Raw genomic sequence first — 21654 nt, forward strand, 5'->3', positions numbered from 1 at the left:
ATACAGGCACTTTTTTGCCCTCTTCTACATCTATCACCAGGTAAGCTAATAAAAAAGTTTCCTAACTGTATTGGCTTACTGAAAAAAATCATGTGTTGGTAATGTAAAAAGACCTACAGGACATGATATTAGCAGGGGGTCTTAAATTAAACTACTAAAGAGGCTCAACACTGTTTAGCTGCCAAAAGCAGTTGGAATTGGGCCTAAACAGTGTGGTAAGTCTTTAGGTGATGGCTATTGTGTCTGTTTGACCTCTTCCAAATGTCTGTACTGGCAATAAAAAGAAAAAGTTTCCAATTTAAATAGCTAGAGAATAAAAACAATTTGCCAGTAATGTGAAAAAACCTACAGCACCTGGTGTTCCCATGTGGTCTCCCACCCAAGTACTAACCAGGCCCAACACTGCTTAGCTTCCAAGATCAGACGAGATTGGGCCTATCCAATGTGGTATGGCTGTAGGTGAGATACATGCACTTTTTTGCCCTCTTCTACATCTATCACCAGGTAAGCTAATAAAAAAGTTTCCTAACTGTATTGGCTTACTGAAAAAAATCATGTGTTGGTAATGTAAAAAGACCTACAGGACATGATATTAGCAGGGGGTCTTAAATGAAACTACTAAAGAGGCTCAACACTGTTAAGCTGCCAAAAGCAGTTGGAATTGGGCCTAAACAGTGTGGTAAGTCTTTAGGTGATGGCTATTGTGTCGGTTTGACTTCTTCCAAATGTCTGTACTGGCAATAAAAAGAAAAAGTTTCCAATTTAAATAGCTAGAGAATAAAAACAATTTGCCAGTAATGTGAAAAAACCTACAGCACCTGGTGTTCCCATGTGGTCTCCCACCCAAGTACTAACCAGGCCCAACACTGCTTAGCTTCCAAGATCGGACGATATTGGGCCGATCCAATGTGGTATGGCTTTAGGTGAGATACAGGCACTTTTTTGCCCTCTTCTACTTCTATCACCAGGTAAGCTAATAAAAAAGTGTCCTAACTGTATTGGCTTACTGAAAAAAATCATGTGTTGGTAATGTAAAAAGACCTACAGGACATGATATTAGCAGGGGGTCTTAAATTAAACTACTAAAGAGGCTCAACACTGTTTAGCTGCCAAAAGCAGTTGGAATTGGGCCAAAACAGTGTGGTAAGTCTTTAGGTGATGGCTATTGTGTCTGTTTGACCTCTTCCAAATGTCTGTGTTGGCAATAAAAATTAAAAGTTTCCAATTTAAATAGCTAGAGAATAAAAACAATTTGCCAGTAATGTGAAAAAACCTACAGAACCTGGTGTTCTCATGTGGTCTCCCACCCAAGTACTAACCAGGCCCAACACTGCTTAGCTTCCAAGATCGGACCAATCCAATGTGGTATGGCTGTAAGTGAGATACAGGGACTTTATTGCCCTCTTATTCTTCTATCACCAGGTAAGCTAATAAAAAAGTTTCCTAACTGTATTGGCTTATTGAAAAAAATCACGTGTTGGTAATGTAAAAAGACCTACAGGAGATGATATTAGCAGGGGGTCTTAAATTAAACTACTAAAGAGGCTCAACACTGTTTAGCTGCCAAAAGCAGTTGGAATTGGGCCTAAACAGTGTGGTAAGTCTTTAGGTGATGGCTATTGTGTCTGTTTGACCTCTTCCAAATGTCTGTACTGGCAATAAAAAGAAAAAGTTTCCAATTTAAATAGCTAGAGAATAAAAACAATTTGCCAGTAATGTGAAAAAACCTACAGCACCTGGTGTTCCCATGTGGTCTCCCACCCAAGTACTAACCAGGCCCAATACTGCTTAGCTTCCAAGATCAGACGAGATTGGGCCTATCCAATGTGGTATGGCTGTAGGTGAGATACAGGCACTTTTTTGCCCTCTTCTACATCTATCACCAGGTAAGCTAATAAAAAAGTTTCCTAACTGTATTGGCTTACTGAAAAAAATCATGTGTTGGTAATGTAAAAAGACCTACAGGACATGATATTAGCAGGGGGTCTTAAATTAAACTACTAAAGAGGCTCAACACTGTTTAGCTGCCAAAAGCAGTTGGAATTGGGCCTAAACAGTGTGGTAAGTCTTTAGGTGATGGCTATTGTGTCTGTTTGACCTCTTCCAAATGTCTGTGCTGGCAATAAAAAGAAAAAGTTTCCAATTTAAATAGCTAGAGAATAAAAATAATTTGCCAGTAATGTGAAAGAACCTACAGCACCTGGTGTTCCCATGTGGTCTCCCACCCAAGTACTAACCAGGCCCAACACTGCTTAGCTTCCAAGATCAGACGAGATTGGGCCTATCCAATGTGGTATGGCTGTAGGTGAGATACAGGCACTTTTTTGCCCTCTTCTACATCTATCACCAGGTAAGCTAATAAAAAAGTTTCCTAACTGTATTGGCTTACTGAAAAAAATCATGTGTTGGTAATGTAAAAAGATCTACAGGACATGATATTAGCAGGGGGTATTAAATTAAACTACTAAAGAGGCTCAACACTGTTTAGCTGCCAAAAGCAGTTGGAATTGGGCCTAAACAGTGTGGTAAGTCTTTAGGTGATGGCTATTGTGTCTGTTTGACCTCTTCCAAATGTCTGTGCTGGCAATAAAAAGAAAAAGTTTCCAATTTAAATAGCTAGAGAATAAAAACAATTTGCCAGTAATGTGAAAAAATCTACAGCACCTGGTGTTCCCATGTGGTCTCCCACCCAAGTACTAACCAGGCCCAACACTGCTTAGCTTCAAAGAACAGACGAGATTGGGCCTATCCAATGTGGTATGGCTGTAGGTGAGATAAAGGCACTTTTTTGCCCTCTTCTACATCTATCACCAGGTAAGCTAATAAAAAAGTTTCCTAACTGTATTGGCTTACTGAAAAAAATCATGTGTTGGTAATGTAAAAAGACCTACAGGACATGATATTAGCAGGGGGTCTTAAATTAAACTACTAAAGAGGCTCAACACTGTTAAGCTGCCAAAAGCAGTTGGAATTGGGCCTAAACAGTGTGGTAAGTCTTTAGGTGATGGCTATTGTGTCGGTTTGACTTCTTCCAAATGTCTGTACTGGCAATAAAAAGAAAAAATTTCCAATTTAAATAGCTAGAGAATAAAAACAATTTGCCAGTAATGTGAAAAAACCTACAGCACCTGGTGTTCCCATGTGGTCTCCCACCCAAGTACTAACCAGGCCCAACACTGCTTAGCTTCCAAGATCAGACGAGATTGGGCCTATCCAATGTGGTATGGCTGTAGGTGAGATACAGGCACTTTTTTGCCCTCTTCTACATCTATCACCAGGTAAGCTAATAAAAAAGTTTCCTAACTGTATTGGCTTACTGAAAAAAATCATGTGTTGGTAATGTAAAAAGACCTACAGGACATGATATTAGCAGGGGGTCTTAAATTAAACTACTAAAGAGGCTCAACACTGTTTAGCTGCCAAAAGCAGTTGGAATTGGGCCTAAACAGTGTGGTAAGTCTTTAGGTGATGGCTATTGTGTCTGTTTGACCTCTTCCAAATGTCTGTACTGGCAATAAAAAGAAAAAGTTTCCAATTTAAATAGCTAGAGAATAAAAACAATTTGCCAGTAATGTGAAAAAACCTACAGCACCTGGTGTTCCCATGTGGTCTCCCACCCAAGTACTAACCAGGCCCAACACTGCTTAGCTTCCAAGATCAGACGAGATTGGGCCTATCCAATGTGGTATGGCGGTAGGTGAGATACATGCACTTTTTTGCCCTCTTCTACATCTATCACCAGGTAAGCTAATAAAAAAGTTTCCTAACTGTATTGGCTTACTGAAAAAAATCATGTGTTGGTAATGTAAAAAGACCTACAGGACATGATATTAGCAGGGGGTCTTAAATGAAACTACTAAAGAGGCTCAACACTGTTAAGCTGCCAAAAGCAGTTGGAATTGGGCCTAAACAGTGTGGTAAGTCTTTAGGTGATGGCTATTGTGTCGGTTTGACTTCTTCCAAATGTCTGTACTGGCAATAAAAAGAAAAAGTTTCCAATTTAAATAGCTAGAGAATAAAAACAATTTGCCAGTAATGTGAAAAAACCTACAGCACCTGGTGTTCCCATGTGGTCTCCCACCCAAGTACTAACCAGGCCCAACACTGCTTAGCTTCCAAGATCGGACGATATTGGGCCGATCCAATGTGGTATGGCTTTAGGTGAGATACAGGCACTTTTTTGCCCTCTTCTACTTCTATCACCAGGTAAGCTAATAAAAAAGTGTCCTAACTGTATTGGCTTACTGAAAAAAATCATGTGTTGGTAATGTAAAAAGACCTACAGGACATGATATTAGCAGGGGGTCTTAAATTAAACTACTAAAGAGGCTCAACACTGTTTAGCTGCCAAAAGCAGTTGGAATTGGGCCAAAACAGTGTGGTAAGTCTTTAGGTGATGGCTATTGTGTCTGTTTGACCTCTTCCAAATGTCTGTGTTGGCAATAAAAATTAAAAGTTTCCAATTTAAATAGCTAGAGAATAAAAACAATTTGCCAGTAATGTGAAAAAACCTACAGAACCTGGTGTTCTCATGTGGTCTCCCACCCAAGTACTAACCAGGCCCAACACTGCTTAGCTTCCAAGATCGGACCAATCCAATGTGGTATGGCTGTAAGTGAGATACAGGGACTTTATTGCCCTCTTATTCTTCTATCACCAGGTAAGCTAATAAAAAAGTTTCCTAACTGTATTGGCTTATTGAAAAAAATCACGTGTTGGTAATGTAAAAAGACCTACAGGAGATGATATTAGCAGGGGGTCTTAAATTAAACTACTAAAGAGGCTCAACACTGTTTAGCTGCCAAAAGCAGTTGGAATTGGGCCTAGACAGTGTGGTAAGTCTTTAGGTGATGGCTATTGTGTCTGTTTGACCTCTTCCAAATGTCTGTACTGGCAATAAAAAGAAAAAGTTTCCAATTTAAATAGCTAGAGAATAAAAACAATTTGCCAGTAATGTGAAAAAACCTACAGCACCTGGTGTTCCCATGTGGTCTCCCACCCAAGTACTAACCAGGCCCAATACTGCTTAGCTTCCAAGATCAGACGAGATTGGGCCTATCCAATGTGGTATGGCTGTAGGTGAGATACAGGCACTTTTTTGCCCTCTTCTACATCTATCACCAGGTAAGCTAATAAAAAAGTTTCCTAACTGTATTGGCTTACTGAAAAAAATCATGTGTTGGTAATGTAAAAAGACCTACAGGACATGATATTAGCAGGGGGTCTTAAATTAAACTACTAAAGAGGCTCAACACTGTTTAGCTGCCAAAAGCAGTTGGAATTGGGCCTAAACAGTGTGGTAAGTCTTTAGGTGATGGCTATTGTGTCTGTTTGACCTCTTCCAAATGTCTGTACTGGCAATAAAAAGAAAAAGTTTCCAATTTAAATAGCTAGAGAATAAAAACAATTTGACAGTAATGTGAAAAAACCTACAGCACCTGGTGTTCCCATGTGGTCTCCCACCCAAGTACTAACCAGGCCCAACACTGCTTAGCTTCCAAGATCAGACGAGATTGGGCCTATCCAATGTGGTATGGCTGTAGGTGAGATACATGCACTTTTTTGCCCTCTTCTACATCTATCACCAGGTAAGCTAATAAAAAAGTTTCCTAACTGTATTGGCTTACTGAAAAAAATCATGTGTTGGTAATGTAAAAAGACCTACAGGACATGATATTAGCAGGGGGTCTTAAATTAAACTACTAAAGAGGCTCAACACTGTTTAGCTGCCAAAAGCAGTTGGAATTGGGCCTAAACAGTGTGGTAAGTCTTTAGGTGATGGCTATTGTGTCTGTTTGACCTCTTCCAAATGTCTGTGCTGGCAATAAAAAGAAAAAGTTTCCAATTTAAATAGCTAGAGAATAAAAATAATTTGCCAGTAATGTGAAAGAACCTACAGCACCTGGTGTTCCCATGTGGTCTCCCACCCAAGTACTAACCAGGCCCAACACTGCTTAGCTTCCAAGATCAGACGAGATTGGGCCTATCCAATGTGGTATGGCTGTAGGTGAGATACAGGCACTTTTTTGCCCTCTTCTACATCTATCACCAGGTAAGCTAATAAAAAAGTTTCCTAACTGTATTGGCTTACTGAAAAAAATCATGTGTTGGTAATGTAAAAAGATCTACAGGACATGATATTAGCAGGGGGTCTTAAATTAAACTACTAAAGAGGCTCAACACTGTTTAGCTGCCAAAAGCAGTTGGAATTGGGCCTAAACAGTGTGGTAAGTCTTTAGGTGATGGCTATTGTGTCTGTTTGACCTCTTCCAAATGTCTGTGCTGGCAATAAAAAGAAAAAGTTTCCAATTTAAATAGCTAGAGAATAAAAACAATTTGCCAGTAATGTGAAAAAATCTACAGCACCTGGTGTTCCCATGTGGTCTCCCACCCAAGTACTAACCAGGCCCAACACTGCTTAGCTTCAAAGAACAGACGAGATTGGGCCTATCCAATGTGGTATGGCTGTAGGTGAGATAAAGGCACTTTTTTGCCCTCTTCTACATCTATCACCAGGTAAGCTAATAAAAAAGTTTCCTAACTGTATTGGCTTACTGAAAAAAATCATGTGTTGGTAATGTAAAAAGACCTACAGGGCATGATATTAGCAGGGGGTCTTAAATTAAACTACTAAAGAGGCTCAACACTGTTAAGCTGCCAAAAGCAGTTGGAATTGGGCCTAAACAGTGTGGTAAGTCTTTAGGTGATGGCTATTGTGTCGGTTTGACTTCTTCCAAATGTCTGTACTGGCAATAAAAAGAAAAAGTTTCCAATTTAAATAGCTAGAGAATAAAAACAATTTGCCAGTAATGTGAAAAAACCTACAGCACCTGGTGTTCCCATGTGGTCTCCCACCCAAGTACTAACCAGGCCCAACACTGCTTAGCTTCCATGATCGGACGATATTGGGCCGATCCAATGTGGTATGGCTGTAGGTGAGATACAGGCACTTTTTTGCCCTCTTCTACTTCTATCACCAGGTAAGCTAATAAAAAAGTGTCCTAACTGTATTGGCTTACTGAAAAAAATCATGTGTTGGTAATGTAAAAAGACCTACAGGACATGATATTAGCAGGGGGTCTTAAATTAAACTACTAAAGAGGCTCAACACTGTTTAGCTGCCAAAAGCAGTTGGAATTGGGCCAAAACAGTGTGGTAAGTCTTTAGGTGATGGCTATTGTGTCTGTTTGACCTCTTCCAAATGTCTGTGTTGGCAATAAAAAGAAAAAGTTTCCAATTTAAATAGCTAGAGAATAAAAACAATTTGCCAGTAATGTGAAAAAACCTACAGCACCTGGTGTTCTCATGTGGTCTCCCACCCAAGTACTAACCAGGCCCAACACTGCTTAGCTTCCAAGATCGGACGAGATTGGGCCGATCCAATGTGGTATGGCTGTAAGTGAGATACAGGGACTTTATTGCCCTCTTATTCTTCTATCACCAGGTAAGCTAATAAAAAAGTTTCCTAACTGTATTGGCTTATTGAAAAAAATCACGTGTTGGTAATGTAAAAAGACCTACAGGAGATGATATTAGCAGGGGGTCTTAAATTAAACTACTAAAGAGGCTCAACACTGTTTAGCTGCCAAAAGCAGTTGGAATTGGGCCTAAACAGTGTGGTAAGTCTTTAGGTGATGGCTATTGTGTCTGTTTGACCTCTTCCAAATGTCTGTACTGGCAATAAAAAGAAAAAGTTTCCAATTTAAATAGCTAGAGAATAAAAACAATTTGCCAGTAATGTGAAAAAACCTACAGCACCTGGTGTTCCCATGTGGTCTCCGACCCAAGTACTAACCAGGCCCAACACTGCTTAGCTTCCAAGATCAGACGAGATTGGGCCTATCCAATGTGGTATGGCTGTAGGTGAGATACAGGCACTTTTTTGCCCTCTTCTACATCTATCACCAGGTAAGCTAATAAAAAAGTTTCCTAACTGTATTGGCTTACTGAAAAAAATCATGTGTTGGTAATGTAAAAAGACCTACAGGACATGATATTAGCAGGGGGTCTTAAATTAAACTACTAAAGAGGCTCAACACTGTTTAGCTGCCAAAAGCAGTTGGAATTGGGCCTAAACAGTGTGGTAAGTCTTTAGGTGATGGCTATTGTGTCTGTTTGACCTCTTCCAAATGTCTGTACTGGCAATAAAAAGAAAAAGTTTCCAATTTAAATAGCTAGAGAATAAAAACAATTTGCCAGTAATGTGAAAAAACCTACAGCACCTGGTGTTCCCATGTGGTCTCCCACCCAAGTACTAACCAGGCCCAACACTGCTTAGCTTCCAAGATCAGACGAGATTGGGCCTATCCAATGTGGTATGGCTGTAGGTGAGATACATGCACTTTTTTGCCCTCTTCTACATCTATCACCAGGTAAGCTAATAAAAAAGTTTCCTAACTGTATTGGCTTACTGAAAAAAATCATGTGTTGGTAATGTAAAAAGACCTACAGGACATGATATTAGCAGGGGGTCTTAAATGAAACTACTAAAGAGGCTCAACACTGTTAAGCTGCCAAAAGCAGTTGGAATTGGGCCTAAACAGTGTGGTAAGTCTTTAGGTGATGGCTATTGTGTCGGTTTGACTTCTTCCAAATGTCTGTACTGGCAATAAAAAGAAAAAGTTTCCAATTTAAATAGCTAGAGAATAAAAACAATTTGCCAGTAATGTGAAAAAACCTACAGCACCTGGTGTTCCCATGTGGTCTCCCACCCAAGTACTAACCAGGCCCAACACTGCTTAGCTTCCAAGATCGGACGATATTGGGCCGATCCAATGTGGTATGGCTTTAGGTGAGATACAGGCACTTTTTTGCCCTCTTCTACTTCTATCACCAGGTAAGCTAATAAAAAAGTGTCCTAACTGTATTGGCTTACTGAAAAAAATCATGTGTTGGTAATGTAAAAAGACCTACAGGACATGATATTAGCAGGGGGTCTTAAATTAAACTACTAAAGAGGCTCAACACTGTTTAGCTGCCAAAAGCAGTTGGAATTGGGCCAAAACAGTGTGGTAAGTCTTTAGGTGATGGCTATTGTGTCTGTTTGACCTCTTCCAAATGTCTGTGTTGGCAATAAAAAGAAAAAGTTTCCAATTTAAATAGCTAGAGAATAAAAACAATTTGCCAGTAATGTGAAAAAACCTACAGAACCTGGTGTTCTCATGTGGTCTCCCACCCAAGTACTAACCAGGCCCAACACTGCTTAGCTTCCAAGATCGGACGAGATTGGGCCAATCCAATGTGGTATGGCTGTAAGTGAGATGCAGGGACTTTATTGCCCTCTTATTCTTCTATCACCAGGTAAGCTAATAAAAAAGTTTCCTAACTGTATTGGCTTATTGAAAAAAATCACGTGTTGGTAATGTAAAAAGACCTACAGGAGATGATATTAGCAGGGGGTCTTAAATTAAACTACTAAAGAGGCTCAACACTGTTTAGCTGCCAAAAGCAGTTGGAATTGGGCCTAAACAGTGTGGTAAGTCTTTAGGTGATGGCTATTGTGTCTGTTTGACCTCTTCCAAATGTCTGTGTTGGCAATAAAAAGAAAAAGTTTCCAATTTAAATAGCTAGAGAATAAAAACAATTTGCCAGTAATGTGAAAAAACCTACAGAACCTGGTGTTCTCATGTGGTCTCCCACCCAAGTACTAACCAGGCCCAACACTGCTTAGCTTCCAAGATCGGACGAGATTGGGCCAATCCAATGTGGTATGGCTGTAAGTGAGATACAGGGACTTTATTGCCCTCTTATTCTTCTATCACCAGGTAAGCTAATAAAAAAGTTTCCTAACTGTATTGGCTTATTGAAAAAAATCACGTGTTGGTAATGTAAAAAGACCTACAGGAGATGATATTAGCAGGGGGTCTTAAATTAAACTACTAAAGAGGCTCAACACTGTTTAGCTGCCAAAAGCAGTTGGAATTGGGCCTAAACAGTGTGGTAAGTCTTTAGGTGATGGCTATTGTGTCTGTTTGACCTCTTCCAAATGTCTGTACTGGCAATAAAAAGAAAAAGTTTCCAATTTAAATAGCTAGAGAATAAAAACAATTTGCCAGTAATGTGAAAAAACCTACAGCACCTGGTGTTCCCATGTGGTCTCCCACCCAAGTACTAACCAGGCCCAACACTGCTTAGCTTCCAAGATCAGACGAGATTGGGCCTATCCAATGTGGAATGGCTGTAGGTGAGATACAGGCACTTTTTTGCCCTCTTCTACATCTATCACCAGGTAAGCTAATAAAAAAGTTTCCTAACTGTATTGGCTTACTGAAAAAAATCATGTGTTGGTAATGTAAAAAGACCTACAGGACATGATATTAGCAGGGGGTCTTAAATTAAACTACTAAAGAGGCTCAACACTGTTTAGCTGCCAAAAGCAGTTGGAATTGGGCCTAAACAGTGTGGTAAGTCTTTAGGTGATGGCTATTGTGTCTGTTTGACCTCTTCCAAATGTCTGTACTGGCAATAAAAAGAAAAAGTTTCCAATTTAAATAGCTAGAGAATAAAAACAATTTGCCAGTAATGTGAAAAAAACCTACAGCACCTGGTGTTCCCATGTGGTCTCCCACCCAAGTACTAACCAGGCCCAACACTGCTTAGCTTCCAAGATCAGACGAGATTGGGCCTATCCAATGTGGTATGGCTGTAGGTGAGATACATGCACTTTTTTGCCCTCTTCTACATCTATCACCAGGTAAGCTAATACAAAAGTTTCCTAACTGTATTGGCTTACTGAAAAAAATCATGTGTTGGTAATGTAAAAAGACCTACAGAACATGATATTAGCAGGGGGTCTTAAATTAAACTACTAAAGAGGCTCAACACTGTTTAGCTGCCAAAAGCAGTTGGAATTGGGCCTAAACAGTGTGGTAAGTCTTTAGGTGATGGCTATTGTGTCTGTTTGACCTCTTCCAAATGTCTGTGCTGGCAATAAAAAGAAAAAGTTTCCAATTTAAATAGCTAGAGAATAAAAACAATTTGCCAGTAATGTGAAAAAACCTACAGCACCTGGTGTTCCCATGTGGTCTCCCACCCAAGTACTAACCAGGCCCAACACTGCTTAGCTTCCAAGATCAGACAAGATTGGGACTATCCAATGTGGTATGGCTGTAGGTGAGATGCAGGCACTTTTTTGCCCTCTTCTACATCTATCACCAGGTAAGCTAATAAAAAAGTTTCCTAACTGTATTGGCTTACTGAAAAAAATCATGTGTTGGTAATGTAAAAAGACCTACAGGACATGATATTAGCAGGGGGTCTTAAATTAAACTACTAAAAAGGCTCAACCCTGTTAAGCTGCCAAAAGCAGTTGGAATTGGGCCTAAACAGTGTGGTAAGTCTTTAGGTGATGGCTATTGTGTCTGTTTGACCTCTTCCAAATGTCTGTGCTGGCAATAAAAAGAAAAAGTTTCCAATTTAAATAGCTAGAGAATAAAAACAATTTGCCAGTAATGTGAAAAAACCTACAGCACCTGGTGTTCCCATGTGGTCTCCCACCCAAGTACTAACCAGGCCCAACACTGCTTAGCTTCCAAGATCAGACAAGATTGGGACTATCCAATGTGGTATGGCTGTAGGTGAGATGCGGGCACTTTTTTGCCCTCTTCTACATCTATCACCAGGTAAGCTAATAAAAAAGTTTCCTAACTGTATTGGCTTACTGAAAAAAATCATGTGTTGGTAATGTAAAAAGACCTACAGGACATGATATTAGCAGGGGGTCTTAAATTAAACTACTAAAAAGGCTCAACACTGTTAAGCTGCCAAAAGCAGTTGGAATTGGGCCTAAACAGTGTGGTAAGTCTTTAGGTGATGGCTATTGTGTCTGTTTGACCTCTTCCAAATGTCTGTACTGGCAATAAAAAGAAAAAGTTTCCAATTTAAATAGCTAGAGAATAAAAACAATTTGCCAGTAATTTGAAAAAACCTACAGCACCTGGTGTTCCCATGTGGTCTCCCACCCAAGTACTAACCAGGCCCAACACTGCTTAGCTTCCAAGATCAGACAAGATTGGGCCTATCCAATGTGGTATGGCTGTAGGTGAGATACAGGCACTTTTTTGCCCTCTTCTAAATCTATCACCAGGTAAGCTAATAAAAAAGTTTCCTAACTGTATTGGCTTATTGAAAAAAATCACGTGTTGGTAATGTAAAAAGACCTACAGGAGATGATATTAGCAGGGGGTCTTAAATTAAACTACTAAAGAGGCTCAACACTGTTTAGCTGCCAAAAGCAGTTGGAATTGGGCCTAAACAGTGTGGTAAGTCTTTAGGTGATGGCTATTGTGTCTGTTTGACCTCTTCCAAATGTCTGTACTGGCAATAAAAAGAAAAAGTTTCCAATTTAAATAGCTAGAGAATAAAAACAATTTGCCAGTAATGTGAAAAAACCTACAGCACATGGTGTTCCCATGTGGTCTCCCACCCAAGTACTAACCAGGCCCAACACTGCTTAGCTTCCAAGATCAGACGAGATTGGGCCTATCCAATGTGGAATGGCTGTAGGTGAGATACAGGCACTTTTTTGCCCTCTTCTACATCTATCACCAGGTAAGCTAATAAAAAAGTTTCCTAACTGTATTGGCTTACTGAAAAAAATCATGTGTTGGTAATGTAAAAAGACCTACAGGACATGATATTAGCAGGGGGTCTTAAATTAAACTACTAAAGAGGCTCAACACTGTTTAGCTGCCAAAAGCAGTTGGAATTGGGCCTAAACAGTGTGGTAAGTCTTTAGGTGATGGCTATTGTGTCTGTTTGACCTCTTCCAAATGTCTGTACTGGCAATAAAAAGAAAAAGTTTCCAATTTAAATAGCTAGAGAATAAAAACAATTTGCCAGTAATGTGAAAAAAACCTACAGCACCTGGTGTTCCCATGTGGTCTCCCACCCAAGTACTAACCAGGCCCAACACTGCTTAGCTTCCAAGATCAGACGAGATTGGGCCTATCCAATGTGGTATGGCTGTAGGTGAGATACATGCACTTTTTTGCCCTCTTCTACATCTATCACCAGGTAAGCTAATACAAAAGTTTCCTAACTGTATTGGCTTACTGAAAAAAATCATGTGTTGGTAATGTAAAAAGACCTACAGAACATGATATTAGCAGGGGGTCTTAAATTAAACTACTAAAGAGGCTCAACACTGTTTAGCTGCCAAAAGCAGTTGGAATTGGGCCTAAACAGTGTGGTAAGTCTTTAGGTGATGGCTATTGTGTCTGTTTGACCTCTTCCAAATGTCTGTGCTGGCAATAAAAAGAAAAAGTTTCCAATTTAAATAGCTAGAGAATAAAAACAATTTGCCAGTAATGTGAAAAAACCTACAGCACCTGGTGTTCCCATGTGGTCTCCCACCCAAGTACTAACCAGGCCCAACACTGCTTAGCTTCCAAGATCAGACAAGATTGGGACTATCCAATGTGGTATGGCTGTAGGTGAGATGCAGGCACTTTTTTGCCCTCTTCTACATCTATCACCAGGTAAGCTAATAAAAAAGTTTCCTAACTGTATTGGCTTACTGAAAAAAATCATGTGTTGGTAATGTAAAAAGACCTACAGGACATGATATTAGCAGGGGGTCTTAAATTAAACTACTAAAAAGGCTCAACACTGTTAAGCTGCCAAAAGCAGTTGGAATTGGGCCTAAACAGTGTGGTAAGTCTTTAGGTGATGGCTATTGTGTCTGTTTGACCTCTTCCAAATGTCTGTACTGGCAATAAAAAGAAAAAGTTTCCAATTTAAATAGCTAGAGAATAAAAACAATTTGCCAGTAATTTGAAAAAACCTACAGCACCTGGTGTTCCCATGTGGTCTCCCACCCAAGTACTAACCAGGCCCAACACTGCTTAGCTTCCAAGATCAGACAAGATTGGGCCTATCCAATGTGGTATGGCTGTAGGTGAGATACAGGCACTTTTTTGCCCTCTTCTAAATCTATCACCAGGTAAGCTAATACAAAAGTTTCCTAACTGTATTGGCTTACTGAAAAAAATCATGTGTTGGTAATGTAAAAAGACCTACAGGACATGATATTAGCAGGGGGTCTTAAATAAAACTACAAAAGAGGCTCAACACTGTTTAGCTGCCAAAAGTAGTTGGAATTGGGCCTAAACAGTGTGGTAAGTCTTTAGGTGATGGCTATTGTGTATGTTTGACCTCTTCCAAATGTCTGTGCTGGCAATAAAAAGAAAAAGTTTCCAATTTAAATCGCTAGAGAATAAAAACAATTTGCCAGTAATGTGAAAAAACCTACAGCACCTGGTGTTCCCATGTGGTCTCCCACCCAAGTACTAACCAGGCCAAACACTGCTTAGCTTCCAAGATCAGACGAGATTGGGCCTATCCAATGTGGTATGGCTGTAGGTGAGATACTGGCACTTTTTTGCCCTCTTTTACTTCTATCACCAGGTAAGCTAATACAAAAGTTTCCTAACTGTATTGGCTTACTGAAAAAAATCATGTGTTGGTAATGTAAAAAGACCTACAGGACATGATATTAGCAGGGGGTCTTAAATTAAACTACTAAAGAGGCTCAACACTGTTTAGCTGCCAAAAGCAGTTGGAATTGGGCCTAAACAGTGTGGTAAGTCTTTAGGTGATGGCTATTGTGTCTGTTTGACCTCTTCCAAATGTCTGTGCTGGCAATAAAAAGAAAAAGTTTCCAATTTAAATAGCTAGAGAATAAAAACAATTTGCCAGTAATGTGAAAAAACCTACAGCACCTGGTGTTCCCATGTGGTCTCCCACCCAAGTACTAACCAGGCCCAACACTGCTTAGCTTCCAAGATCAGACAAGATTGGGACTATCCAATGTGGTATGGCTGTAGGTGAGATACAGGCACTTTTTTGCCCTCTTCTACATCTATCACCAGGTAAGCTAATAAAAAAGTTTCCTAACTGTATTGGCTTACTGAAAAAAATCATGTGTTGGTAATGTAAAAAGACCTACAGGACATGATATTAGCAGGGGGTCTTAAATTAAACTACTAAAAAGGCTCAACACTGTTTAGCTGCCAAAAGCAGTTGGAATTGGGCCTAAACAGTGTGGTAAGTCTTTAGGTGATGGCTATTGTGTCTGTTTGACCTCTTTCAAATGTCTGTGCTGGCAATAAAAAGAAAAAGTTTCCAATTTAAATAGCTAGAGAATAAAAACAATTTGCCAGTAATGTGAAAAAACCTACAGCACCTGGTGTTCCCATGCGGTCTCCCACCCAAGTACTAGACAGGTCCAACACTGCTTAGCTTCCAAGATCGGATGAGATTGGGCCTATCCAATGTGGTATGGCTGTAGGTGAGATACAGGCACTTTTTTGCCCTCTTCTACATCTATCACCAGGTAAGCTAATAAAAAAGTTTCCTAACTGTATTGGCTTACTGAAAAAAATCATGTGTTGGTAATGTAAAAAGACCTACAGGACATGATATTAGCAGGGGGTCTTAAATTAAACTACTAAAGAGGCTCAACACTGTTTAGCTGCCAAAAGCAGTTGGAATTGGGCCTAAACAGTGTGGTAAGTCTTTAGGTGATGGCTATTGTGTCTGTTTGACTTCTTCCAAATGTCTGTACTGGCAATAAAAAGAAAAAGTTTCCAATTTAAATAGCTAGAGAATAAAAACAATTTGCCAGTAATGTGAAAAAACCTACAGCACCTGGTGTTCCCATGTGGTCTCCCACCCAAGTACTAACCAGGCCCAACACTGCTTAGCTTCAAAGATCAGACGAGATTGGGCCTATCCAATGTGGTATGGCTGTAGGTGAGATACAGGCACTTTTTTGCCCTCTTCTACTTCTATCACCAGGTAAGCTAATACAAAAGTTTCCTAACTGTATTGGCTTACTGAAAAAAATCATGTGTTGGTAATGTAAAAAGACCTACAGGACATGATATTAGCAGGGGGTCTTAAATTAAACTACAAAAGAGGCTCAACACTGTTTAGCTGCCAAAAGCAGTTGGAATTGGGCCTAAACAGTGTGGTAAGTCTTTAGGTGATGGCTATTGTGTCTGTTTGACCTCTTACAAATGTCTGTGCTGGCAATAGAAAGAAAAAGTTTCCAATTTAAATAGCTAGAGAATAAAAACAATTTGCCAGTAATGTGAAAGAACCTACAGCACCTGGTGTTCCCATGTGGTCTCCCACCCAAGTACTAACCAGGCCCAACACTGCTTAGCTTCCAAGATCAGACGAGATTGGGCCTATCCAATGTGGTATGGCTGTAGGTGAGATACAGGCACTTTTTTGCCCTCTTCTACATCTATCACCAGGTAAGCTAATACAAAAGTTTCCTAACTGTATTGGCTTACTGAAAAAAATCATGTGTTGGTAATGTAAAAAGACCTACAGGACATGATATTAGCAGGGGGTCTTAAATTAAACTACTAAAGAGGCTCAACACTGTTTAGCTGCCAAAAGCAGTTGGAATTGGGCCTAAACAGTGTGGTAAGTCTTTAGGTGATGGCTATTGTGTCTGTTTGACCTCTTCCAAATGTCTGTACTGGCAATAAAAAGAAAAAGTTTCCAATTTAAATAGCTAGAGAATAAAAACAATTTGCCAGTAATGTGAAAAAACCTACAGCACCTGGTGTTCCCATGTGGTCTCCCACCCAAGTACTAACCAGGCCCAACACTGCTTAGCTTCCAAGATCAGACGAGATTGGGCCTATCCAATGTGGAATGGCTGTAGGTGAGATACAGGCACTTTTTTGCCCTCTTCTACATCTATCACCAGGTAAGCTAATAAAAAAGTTTCCTAACTGTATTGGCTTACTGAAAAAAATCATGTGTTGGTAATGTAAAAAGACCTACAGGACATGATATTAGCAGGGGGTCTTAAATTAAACTACTAAAGAGGCTCAACACTGTTTAGCTGCCAAAAGCAGTTGGAATTGGGCCTAAACAGTGTGGTAAGTCTTTAGGTGATGGCTATTGTGTCTGTTTGACCTCTTCCAAATGTCTGTACTGGCAATAAAAAGAAAAAGTTTCCAATTTAAATAGCTAGAGAATAAAAACAATTTGCCAGTAATGTGAAAAAAACCTACAGCACCTGGTGTTCCCATGTGGTCTCCCACCCAAGTACTAACCAGGCCCAACACTGCTTAGCTTCCAAGATCAGACGAGATTGGGCCTATCCAATGTGGTATGGCTGTAGGTGAGATACATGCACTTTTTTGCCCTCTTCTACATCTATCACCAGGTAAGCTAATACAAAAGTTTCCTAACTGTATTGGCTTACTGAAAAAAATCATGTGTTGGTAATGTAAAAAGACCTACAGAACATGATATTAGCAGGGGGTCTTAAATTAAACTACTAAAGAGGCTCAACACTGTTTAGCTGCCAAAAGCAGTTGGAATTGGGCCTAAACAGTGTGGTAAGTCTTTAGGTGATGGCTATTGTGTCTGTTTGACCTCTTCCAAATGTCTGTGCTGGCAATAAAAAGAAAAAGTTTCCAATTTAAATAGCTAGAGAATAAAAACAATTTGCCAGTAATGTGAAAAAACCTACAGCACCTGGTGTTCCCATGTGGTCTCCCACCCAAGTACTAACCAGGCCCAACACTGCTTAGCTTCCAAGATCAGACAAGATTGGGACTATCCAATGTGGTATGGCTGTAGGTGAGATGCAGGCACTTTTTTGCCCTCTTCTACATCTATCACCAGGTAAGCTAATAAAAAAGTTTCCTAACTGTATTGGCTTACTGAAAAAAATCATGTGTTGGTAATGTAAAAAGACCTACAGGACATGATATTAGCAGGGGGTCTTAAATTAAACTACTAAAAAGGCTCAACACTGTTAAGCTGCCAAAAGCAGTTGGAATTGGGCCTAAACAGTGTGGTAAGTCTTTAGGTGATGGCTATTGTGTCTGTTTGACCTCTTCCAAATGTCTGTGCTGGCAATAAAAAGAAAAAGTTTCCAATTTAAATAGCTAGAGAATAAAAACAATTTGCCAGTAATGTGAAAAAACCTACAGCACCTGGTGTTCCCATGTGGTCTCCCACCCAAGTACTAACCAGGCCCAACACTGCTTAGCTTCCAAGATCAGACAAGATTGGGACTATCCAATGTGGTATGGCTGTAGGTGAGATGCGGGCACTTTTTTGCCCTCTTCTACATCTATCACCAGGTAAGCTAATAAAAAAGTTTCCTAACTGTATTGGCTTACTGAAAAAAATCATGTGTTGGTAATGTAAAAAGACCTACAGGACATGATATTAGCAGGGGGTCTTAAATTAAACTACTAAAAAGGCTCAACACTGTTAAGCTGCCAAAAGCAGTTGGAATTGGGCCTAAACAGTGTGGTAAGTCTTTAGGTGATGGCTATTGTGTCTGTTTGACCTCTTCCAAATGTCTGTACTGGCAATAAAAAGAAAAAGTTTCCAATTTAAATAGCTAGAGAATAAAAACAATTTGCCAGTAATTTGAAAAAACCTACAGCACCTGGTGTTCCCATGTGGTCTCCCACCCAAGTACTAACCAGGCCCAACACTGCTTAGCTTCCAAGATCAGACAAGATTGGGCCTATCCAATGTGGTATGGCTGTAGGTGAGATACAGGCACTTTTTTGCCCTCTTCTAAATCTATCACCAGGTAAGCTAATAAAAAAGTTTCCTAACTGTATTGGCTTATTGAAAAAAATCACGTGTTGGTAATGTAAAAAGACCTACAGGAGATGATATTAGCAGGGGGTCTTAAATTAAACTACTAAAGAGGCTCAACACTGTTTAGCTGCCAAAAGCAGTTGGAATTGGGCCTAAACAGTGTGGTAAGTCTTTAGGTGATGGCTATTGTGTCTGTTTGACCTCTTCCAAATGTCTGTACTGGCAATAAAAAGAAAAAGTTTCCAATTTAAATAGCTAGAGAATAAAAACAATTTGCCAGTAATGTGAAAAAACCTACAGCACCTGGTGTTCCCATGTGGTCTCCCACCCAAGTACTAACCAGGCCCAACACTGCTTAGCTTCCAAGATCAGACGAGATTGGGCCTATCCAATGTGGAATGGCTGTAGGTGAGATACAGGCACTTTTTTGCCCTCTTCTACATCTATCACCAGGTAAGCTAATAAAAAAGTTTCCTAACTGTATTGGCTTACTGAAAAAAATCATGTGTTGGTAATGTAAAAAGACCTACAGGACATGATATTAGCAGGGGGTCTTAAATTAAACTACTAAAGAGGCTCAACACTGTTTAGCTGCCAAAAGCAGTTGGAATTGGGCCTAAACAGTGTGGTAAGTCTTTAGGTGATGGCTATTGTGTCTGTTTGACCTCTTCCAAATGTCTGTACTGGCAATAAAAAGAAAAAGTTTCCAATTTAAATAGCTAGAGAATAAAAACAATTTGCCAGTAATGTGAAAAAAACCTACAGCACCTGGTGTTCCCATGTGGTCTCCCACCCAAGTACTAACCAGGCCCAACACTGCTTAGCTTCCAAGATCAGACGAGATTGGGCCTATCCAATGTGGTATGGCTGTAGGTGAGATACATGCACTTTTTTGCCCTCTTCTACATCTATCACCAGGTAAGCTAATACAAAAGTTTCCTAACTGTATTGGCTTACTGAAAAAAATCATGTGTTGGTAATGTAAAAAGACCTACAGAACATGATATTAGCAGGGGGTCTTAAATTAAACTACTAAAGAGGCTCAACACTGTTTAGCTGCCAAAAGCAGTTGGAATTGGGCCTAAACAGTGTGGTAAGTCTTTAGGTGATGGCTATTGTGTCTGTTTGACCTCTTCCAAATGTCTGTGCTGGCAATAAAAAGAAAAAGTTTCCAATTTAAATAGCTAGAGAATAAAAACAATTTGCCAGTAATGTGAAAAAACCTACAGCACCTGGTGTTCCCATGTGGTCTCCCACCCAAGTACTAACCAGGCCCAACACTGCTTAGCTTCCAAGATCAGACAAGATTGGGACTATCCAATGTGGTATGGCTGTAGGTGAGATGCAGGCACTTTTTTGCCCTCTTCTACATCTATCACCAGGTAAGCTAATAAAAAAGTTTCCTAACTGTATTGGCTTACTGAAAAAAATCATGTGTTGGTAATGTAAAAAGACCTACAGGACATGATATTAGCAGGGGGTCTTAAATTAAACTACTAAAAAGGCTCAACACTGTTAAGCTGCCAAAAGCAGTTGGAATTGGGCCTAAACAGTGTGGTAAGTCTTTAGGTGATGGCTATTGTGTCTGTTTGACCTCTTCCAAATGTCTGTACTGGCAATAAAAAGAAAAAGTTTCCAATTTAAATAGCTAGAGAATAAAAACAATTTGCCAGTAATTTGAAAAAACCTACAGCACCTGGTGTTCCCATGTGGTCTCCCACCCAAGTACTAACCAGGCCCAACACTGCTTAGCTTCCAAGATCAGACAAGATTGGGCCTATCCAATGTGGTATGGCTGTAGGTGAGATACAGGCACTTTTTTGCCCTCTTCTAAATCTATCACCAGGTAAGCTAATACAAAAGTTTCCTAACTGTATTGGCTTACTGAAAAAAATCATGTGTTGGTAATGTAAAAAGACCTACAGGACATGATATTAGCAGGGGGTCTTAAATAAAACTACAAAAGAGGCTCAACACTGTTTAGCTGCCAAAAGTAGTTGGAATTGGGCCTAAACAGTGTGGTAAGTCTTTAGGTGATGGCTATTGTGTATGTTTGACCTCTTCCAAATGTCTGTGCTGGCAATAAAAAGAAAAAGTTTCCAATTTAAATCGCTAGAGAATAAAAACAATTTGCCAGTAATGTGAAAAAACCTACAGCACCTGGTGTTCCCATGTGGTCTCCCACCCAAGTACTAACCAGGCCAAACACTGCTTAGCTTCCAAGATCAGACGAGATTGGGCCTATCCAATGTGGTATGGCTGTAGGTGAGATACTGGCACTTTTTTGCCCTCTTTTACTTCTATCACCAGGTAAGCTAATACAAAAGTTTCCTAACTGTATTGGCTTACTGAAAAAAATCATGTGTTGGTAATGTAAAAAGACCTACAGGACATGATATTAGCAGGGGGTCTTAAATTAAACTACTAAAGAGGCTCAACACTGTTTAGCTGCCAAAAGCAGTTGGAATTGGGCCTAAACAGTGTGGTAAGTCTTTAGGTGATGGCTATTGTGTCTGTTTGACCTCTTCCAAATGTCTGTGCTGGCAATAAAAAGAAAAAGTTTCCAATTTAAATAGCTAGAGAATAAAAACAATTTGCCAGTAATGTGAAAAAACCTACAGCACCTGGTGTTCCCATGTGGTCTCCCACCCAAGTACTAACCAGGCCCAACACTGCTTAGCTTCCAAGATCAGACAAGATTGGGACTATCCAATGTGGTATGGCTGTAGGTGAGATACAGGCACTTTTTTGCCCTCTTCTACATCTATCACCAGGTAAGCTAATAAAAAAGTTTCCTAACTGTATTGGCTTACTGAAAAAAATCATGTGTTGGTAATGTAAAAAGACCTACAGGACATGATATTAGCAGGGGGTCTTAAATTAAACTACTAAAAAGGCTCAACACTGTTTAGCTGCCAAAAGCAGTTGGAATTGGGCCTAAACAGTGTGGTAAGTCTTTAGGTGATGGCTATTGTGTCTGTTTGACCTCTTTCAAATGTCTGTGCTGGCAATAAAAAGAAAAAGTTTCCAATTTAAATAGCTAGAGAATAAAAACAATTT

At 39.8% G+C, this 21654-nt stretch overlaps 36 non-coding genes and 10 pseudogenes across 36 annotated transcripts; all 46 read right to left on the minus strand.

Annotated features, from left to right (window-relative positions):
• Positions 1-342: 342 nt before the first annotated feature.
• LOC146036540 (5S ribosomal RNA) lies at positions 343-461 on the minus strand. Its single transcript, XR_014460836.1, has one exon. It is a non-coding gene; the product is annotated as a 5S ribosomal RNA (ribosomal RNA).
• A 345-nt stretch (positions 462-806) lies between these two features.
• LOC146036503 (5S ribosomal RNA) lies at positions 807-925 on the minus strand (annotated as a pseudogene).
• Positions 926-1270: 345 nt separating this feature from the next.
• LOC146040351 (5S ribosomal RNA) lies at positions 1271-1379 on the minus strand (annotated as a pseudogene).
• Positions 1380-1724: 345 nt separating this feature from the next.
• On the minus strand, positions 1725-1843 carry LOC146046409 (5S ribosomal RNA). Its single transcript, XR_014465880.1, has one exon. It is a non-coding gene; the product is annotated as a 5S ribosomal RNA (ribosomal RNA).
• Positions 1844-2188: 345 nt separating this feature from the next.
• Positions 2189-2307, minus strand: LOC146036617 (5S ribosomal RNA). The gene has a single exon (XR_014460882.1). It is a non-coding gene; the product is annotated as a 5S ribosomal RNA (ribosomal RNA).
• A 345-nt stretch (positions 2308-2652) lies between these two features.
• LOC146036155 (5S ribosomal RNA) lies at positions 2653-2771 on the minus strand (annotated as a pseudogene).
• A 345-nt stretch (positions 2772-3116) lies between these two features.
• On the minus strand, positions 3117-3235 carry LOC146036699 (5S ribosomal RNA). The gene has a single exon (XR_014460935.1). It is a non-coding gene; the product is annotated as a 5S ribosomal RNA (ribosomal RNA).
• Positions 3236-3580: 345 nt separating this feature from the next.
• Positions 3581-3699, minus strand: LOC146047002 (5S ribosomal RNA). Its single transcript, XR_014465989.1, has one exon. It is a non-coding gene; the product is annotated as a 5S ribosomal RNA (ribosomal RNA).
• A 345-nt stretch (positions 3700-4044) lies between these two features.
• LOC146036512 (5S ribosomal RNA) lies at positions 4045-4163 on the minus strand (annotated as a pseudogene).
• A 345-nt stretch (positions 4164-4508) lies between these two features.
• On the minus strand, positions 4509-4617 carry LOC146040362 (5S ribosomal RNA; annotated as a pseudogene).
• A 345-nt stretch (positions 4618-4962) lies between these two features.
• LOC146046417 (5S ribosomal RNA) lies at positions 4963-5081 on the minus strand. Its single transcript, XR_014465883.1, has one exon. It is a non-coding gene; the product is annotated as a 5S ribosomal RNA (ribosomal RNA).
• Positions 5082-5426: 345 nt separating this feature from the next.
• Positions 5427-5545, minus strand: LOC146036781 (5S ribosomal RNA). Its single transcript, XR_014460964.1, has one exon. It is a non-coding gene; the product is annotated as a 5S ribosomal RNA (ribosomal RNA).
• Positions 5546-5890: 345 nt separating this feature from the next.
• LOC146036853 (5S ribosomal RNA) lies at positions 5891-6009 on the minus strand. Its single transcript, XR_014460971.1, has one exon. It is a non-coding gene; the product is annotated as a 5S ribosomal RNA (ribosomal RNA).
• Positions 6010-6354: 345 nt separating this feature from the next.
• LOC146036160 (5S ribosomal RNA) lies at positions 6355-6473 on the minus strand (annotated as a pseudogene).
• A 345-nt stretch (positions 6474-6818) lies between these two features.
• Positions 6819-6937, minus strand: LOC146036611 (5S ribosomal RNA; annotated as a pseudogene).
• A 345-nt stretch (positions 6938-7282) lies between these two features.
• Positions 7283-7401, minus strand: LOC146046190 (5S ribosomal RNA). The gene has a single exon (XR_014465781.1). It is a non-coding gene; the product is annotated as a 5S ribosomal RNA (ribosomal RNA).
• A 345-nt stretch (positions 7402-7746) lies between these two features.
• On the minus strand, positions 7747-7865 carry LOC146034114 (5S ribosomal RNA). Its single transcript, XR_014459526.1, has one exon. It is a non-coding gene; the product is annotated as a 5S ribosomal RNA (ribosomal RNA).
• A 345-nt stretch (positions 7866-8210) lies between these two features.
• LOC146036894 (5S ribosomal RNA) lies at positions 8211-8329 on the minus strand. Its single transcript, XR_014460972.1, has one exon. It is a non-coding gene; the product is annotated as a 5S ribosomal RNA (ribosomal RNA).
• Positions 8330-8674: 345 nt separating this feature from the next.
• Positions 8675-8793, minus strand: LOC146036518 (5S ribosomal RNA; annotated as a pseudogene).
• A 345-nt stretch (positions 8794-9138) lies between these two features.
• Positions 9139-9257, minus strand: LOC146035288 (5S ribosomal RNA; annotated as a pseudogene).
• Positions 9258-9602: 345 nt separating this feature from the next.
• Positions 9603-9721, minus strand: LOC146035294 (5S ribosomal RNA; annotated as a pseudogene).
• Positions 9722-10066: 345 nt separating this feature from the next.
• Positions 10067-10185, minus strand: LOC146042286 (5S ribosomal RNA). The gene has a single exon (XR_014463825.1). It is a non-coding gene; the product is annotated as a 5S ribosomal RNA (ribosomal RNA).
• A 346-nt stretch (positions 10186-10531) lies between these two features.
• On the minus strand, positions 10532-10650 carry LOC146036960 (5S ribosomal RNA). Its single transcript, XR_014460974.1, has one exon. It is a non-coding gene; the product is annotated as a 5S ribosomal RNA (ribosomal RNA).
• Positions 10651-10995: 345 nt separating this feature from the next.
• On the minus strand, positions 10996-11114 carry LOC146046595 (5S ribosomal RNA). The gene has a single exon (XR_014465952.1). It is a non-coding gene; the product is annotated as a 5S ribosomal RNA (ribosomal RNA).
• Positions 11115-11459: 345 nt separating this feature from the next.
• On the minus strand, positions 11460-11578 carry LOC146046617 (5S ribosomal RNA). The gene has a single exon (XR_014465954.1). It is a non-coding gene; the product is annotated as a 5S ribosomal RNA (ribosomal RNA).
• Positions 11579-11923: 345 nt separating this feature from the next.
• On the minus strand, positions 11924-12042 carry LOC146046345 (5S ribosomal RNA). Its single transcript, XR_014465857.1, has one exon. It is a non-coding gene; the product is annotated as a 5S ribosomal RNA (ribosomal RNA).
• Positions 12043-12387: 345 nt separating this feature from the next.
• On the minus strand, positions 12388-12506 carry LOC146034643 (5S ribosomal RNA). Its single transcript, XR_014460053.1, has one exon. It is a non-coding gene; the product is annotated as a 5S ribosomal RNA (ribosomal RNA).
• A 346-nt stretch (positions 12507-12852) lies between these two features.
• Positions 12853-12971, minus strand: LOC146037014 (5S ribosomal RNA). The gene has a single exon (XR_014460978.1). It is a non-coding gene; the product is annotated as a 5S ribosomal RNA (ribosomal RNA).
• A 345-nt stretch (positions 12972-13316) lies between these two features.
• Positions 13317-13435, minus strand: LOC146046628 (5S ribosomal RNA). Its single transcript, XR_014465955.1, has one exon. It is a non-coding gene; the product is annotated as a 5S ribosomal RNA (ribosomal RNA).
• Positions 13436-13780: 345 nt separating this feature from the next.
• On the minus strand, positions 13781-13899 carry LOC146046360 (5S ribosomal RNA). The gene has a single exon (XR_014465863.1). It is a non-coding gene; the product is annotated as a 5S ribosomal RNA (ribosomal RNA).
• Positions 13900-14244: 345 nt separating this feature from the next.
• On the minus strand, positions 14245-14363 carry LOC146032965 (5S ribosomal RNA). The gene has a single exon (XR_014458381.1). It is a non-coding gene; the product is annotated as a 5S ribosomal RNA (ribosomal RNA).
• Positions 14364-14708: 345 nt separating this feature from the next.
• LOC146046639 (5S ribosomal RNA) lies at positions 14709-14827 on the minus strand. The gene has a single exon (XR_014465956.1). It is a non-coding gene; the product is annotated as a 5S ribosomal RNA (ribosomal RNA).
• Positions 14828-15172: 345 nt separating this feature from the next.
• LOC146046263 (5S ribosomal RNA) lies at positions 15173-15291 on the minus strand. Its single transcript, XR_014465825.1, has one exon. It is a non-coding gene; the product is annotated as a 5S ribosomal RNA (ribosomal RNA).
• A 345-nt stretch (positions 15292-15636) lies between these two features.
• Positions 15637-15755, minus strand: LOC146047189 (5S ribosomal RNA). Its single transcript, XR_014466006.1, has one exon. It is a non-coding gene; the product is annotated as a 5S ribosomal RNA (ribosomal RNA).
• A 345-nt stretch (positions 15756-16100) lies between these two features.
• On the minus strand, positions 16101-16219 carry LOC146037062 (5S ribosomal RNA). The gene has a single exon (XR_014460982.1). It is a non-coding gene; the product is annotated as a 5S ribosomal RNA (ribosomal RNA).
• Positions 16220-16564: 345 nt separating this feature from the next.
• On the minus strand, positions 16565-16683 carry LOC146042340 (5S ribosomal RNA). The gene has a single exon (XR_014463841.1). It is a non-coding gene; the product is annotated as a 5S ribosomal RNA (ribosomal RNA).
• A 346-nt stretch (positions 16684-17029) lies between these two features.
• On the minus strand, positions 17030-17148 carry LOC146037112 (5S ribosomal RNA). The gene has a single exon (XR_014460986.1). It is a non-coding gene; the product is annotated as a 5S ribosomal RNA (ribosomal RNA).
• Positions 17149-17493: 345 nt separating this feature from the next.
• LOC146046650 (5S ribosomal RNA) lies at positions 17494-17612 on the minus strand. Its single transcript, XR_014465957.1, has one exon. It is a non-coding gene; the product is annotated as a 5S ribosomal RNA (ribosomal RNA).
• A 345-nt stretch (positions 17613-17957) lies between these two features.
• Positions 17958-18076, minus strand: LOC146046661 (5S ribosomal RNA). Its single transcript, XR_014465958.1, has one exon. It is a non-coding gene; the product is annotated as a 5S ribosomal RNA (ribosomal RNA).
• A 345-nt stretch (positions 18077-18421) lies between these two features.
• LOC146046364 (5S ribosomal RNA) lies at positions 18422-18540 on the minus strand. Its single transcript, XR_014465864.1, has one exon. It is a non-coding gene; the product is annotated as a 5S ribosomal RNA (ribosomal RNA).
• A 345-nt stretch (positions 18541-18885) lies between these two features.
• Positions 18886-19004, minus strand: LOC146042402 (5S ribosomal RNA). Its single transcript, XR_014463866.1, has one exon. It is a non-coding gene; the product is annotated as a 5S ribosomal RNA (ribosomal RNA).
• Positions 19005-19350: 346 nt separating this feature from the next.
• On the minus strand, positions 19351-19469 carry LOC146037165 (5S ribosomal RNA). Its single transcript, XR_014460990.1, has one exon. It is a non-coding gene; the product is annotated as a 5S ribosomal RNA (ribosomal RNA).
• A 345-nt stretch (positions 19470-19814) lies between these two features.
• Positions 19815-19933, minus strand: LOC146046672 (5S ribosomal RNA). Its single transcript, XR_014465959.1, has one exon. It is a non-coding gene; the product is annotated as a 5S ribosomal RNA (ribosomal RNA).
• A 345-nt stretch (positions 19934-20278) lies between these two features.
• LOC146046369 (5S ribosomal RNA) lies at positions 20279-20397 on the minus strand. Its single transcript, XR_014465865.1, has one exon. It is a non-coding gene; the product is annotated as a 5S ribosomal RNA (ribosomal RNA).
• Positions 20398-20742: 345 nt separating this feature from the next.
• LOC146032976 (5S ribosomal RNA) lies at positions 20743-20861 on the minus strand. Its single transcript, XR_014458392.1, has one exon. It is a non-coding gene; the product is annotated as a 5S ribosomal RNA (ribosomal RNA).
• A 345-nt stretch (positions 20862-21206) lies between these two features.
• On the minus strand, positions 21207-21325 carry LOC146046683 (5S ribosomal RNA). Its single transcript, XR_014465960.1, has one exon. It is a non-coding gene; the product is annotated as a 5S ribosomal RNA (ribosomal RNA).
• Between the last annotated feature and the right edge of the window lie 329 nt (positions 21326-21654).

The sequence above is a fragment of the Crinia signifera genome, chromosome 1 (genome assembly GCF_055691185.1).
Source record: "Crinia signifera chromosome 1, ASM5569118v1, whole genome shotgun sequence".
In the NCBI taxonomy this organism is placed as follows: Eukaryota; Metazoa; Chordata; class Amphibia; order Anura; family Myobatrachidae; genus Crinia; species Crinia signifera.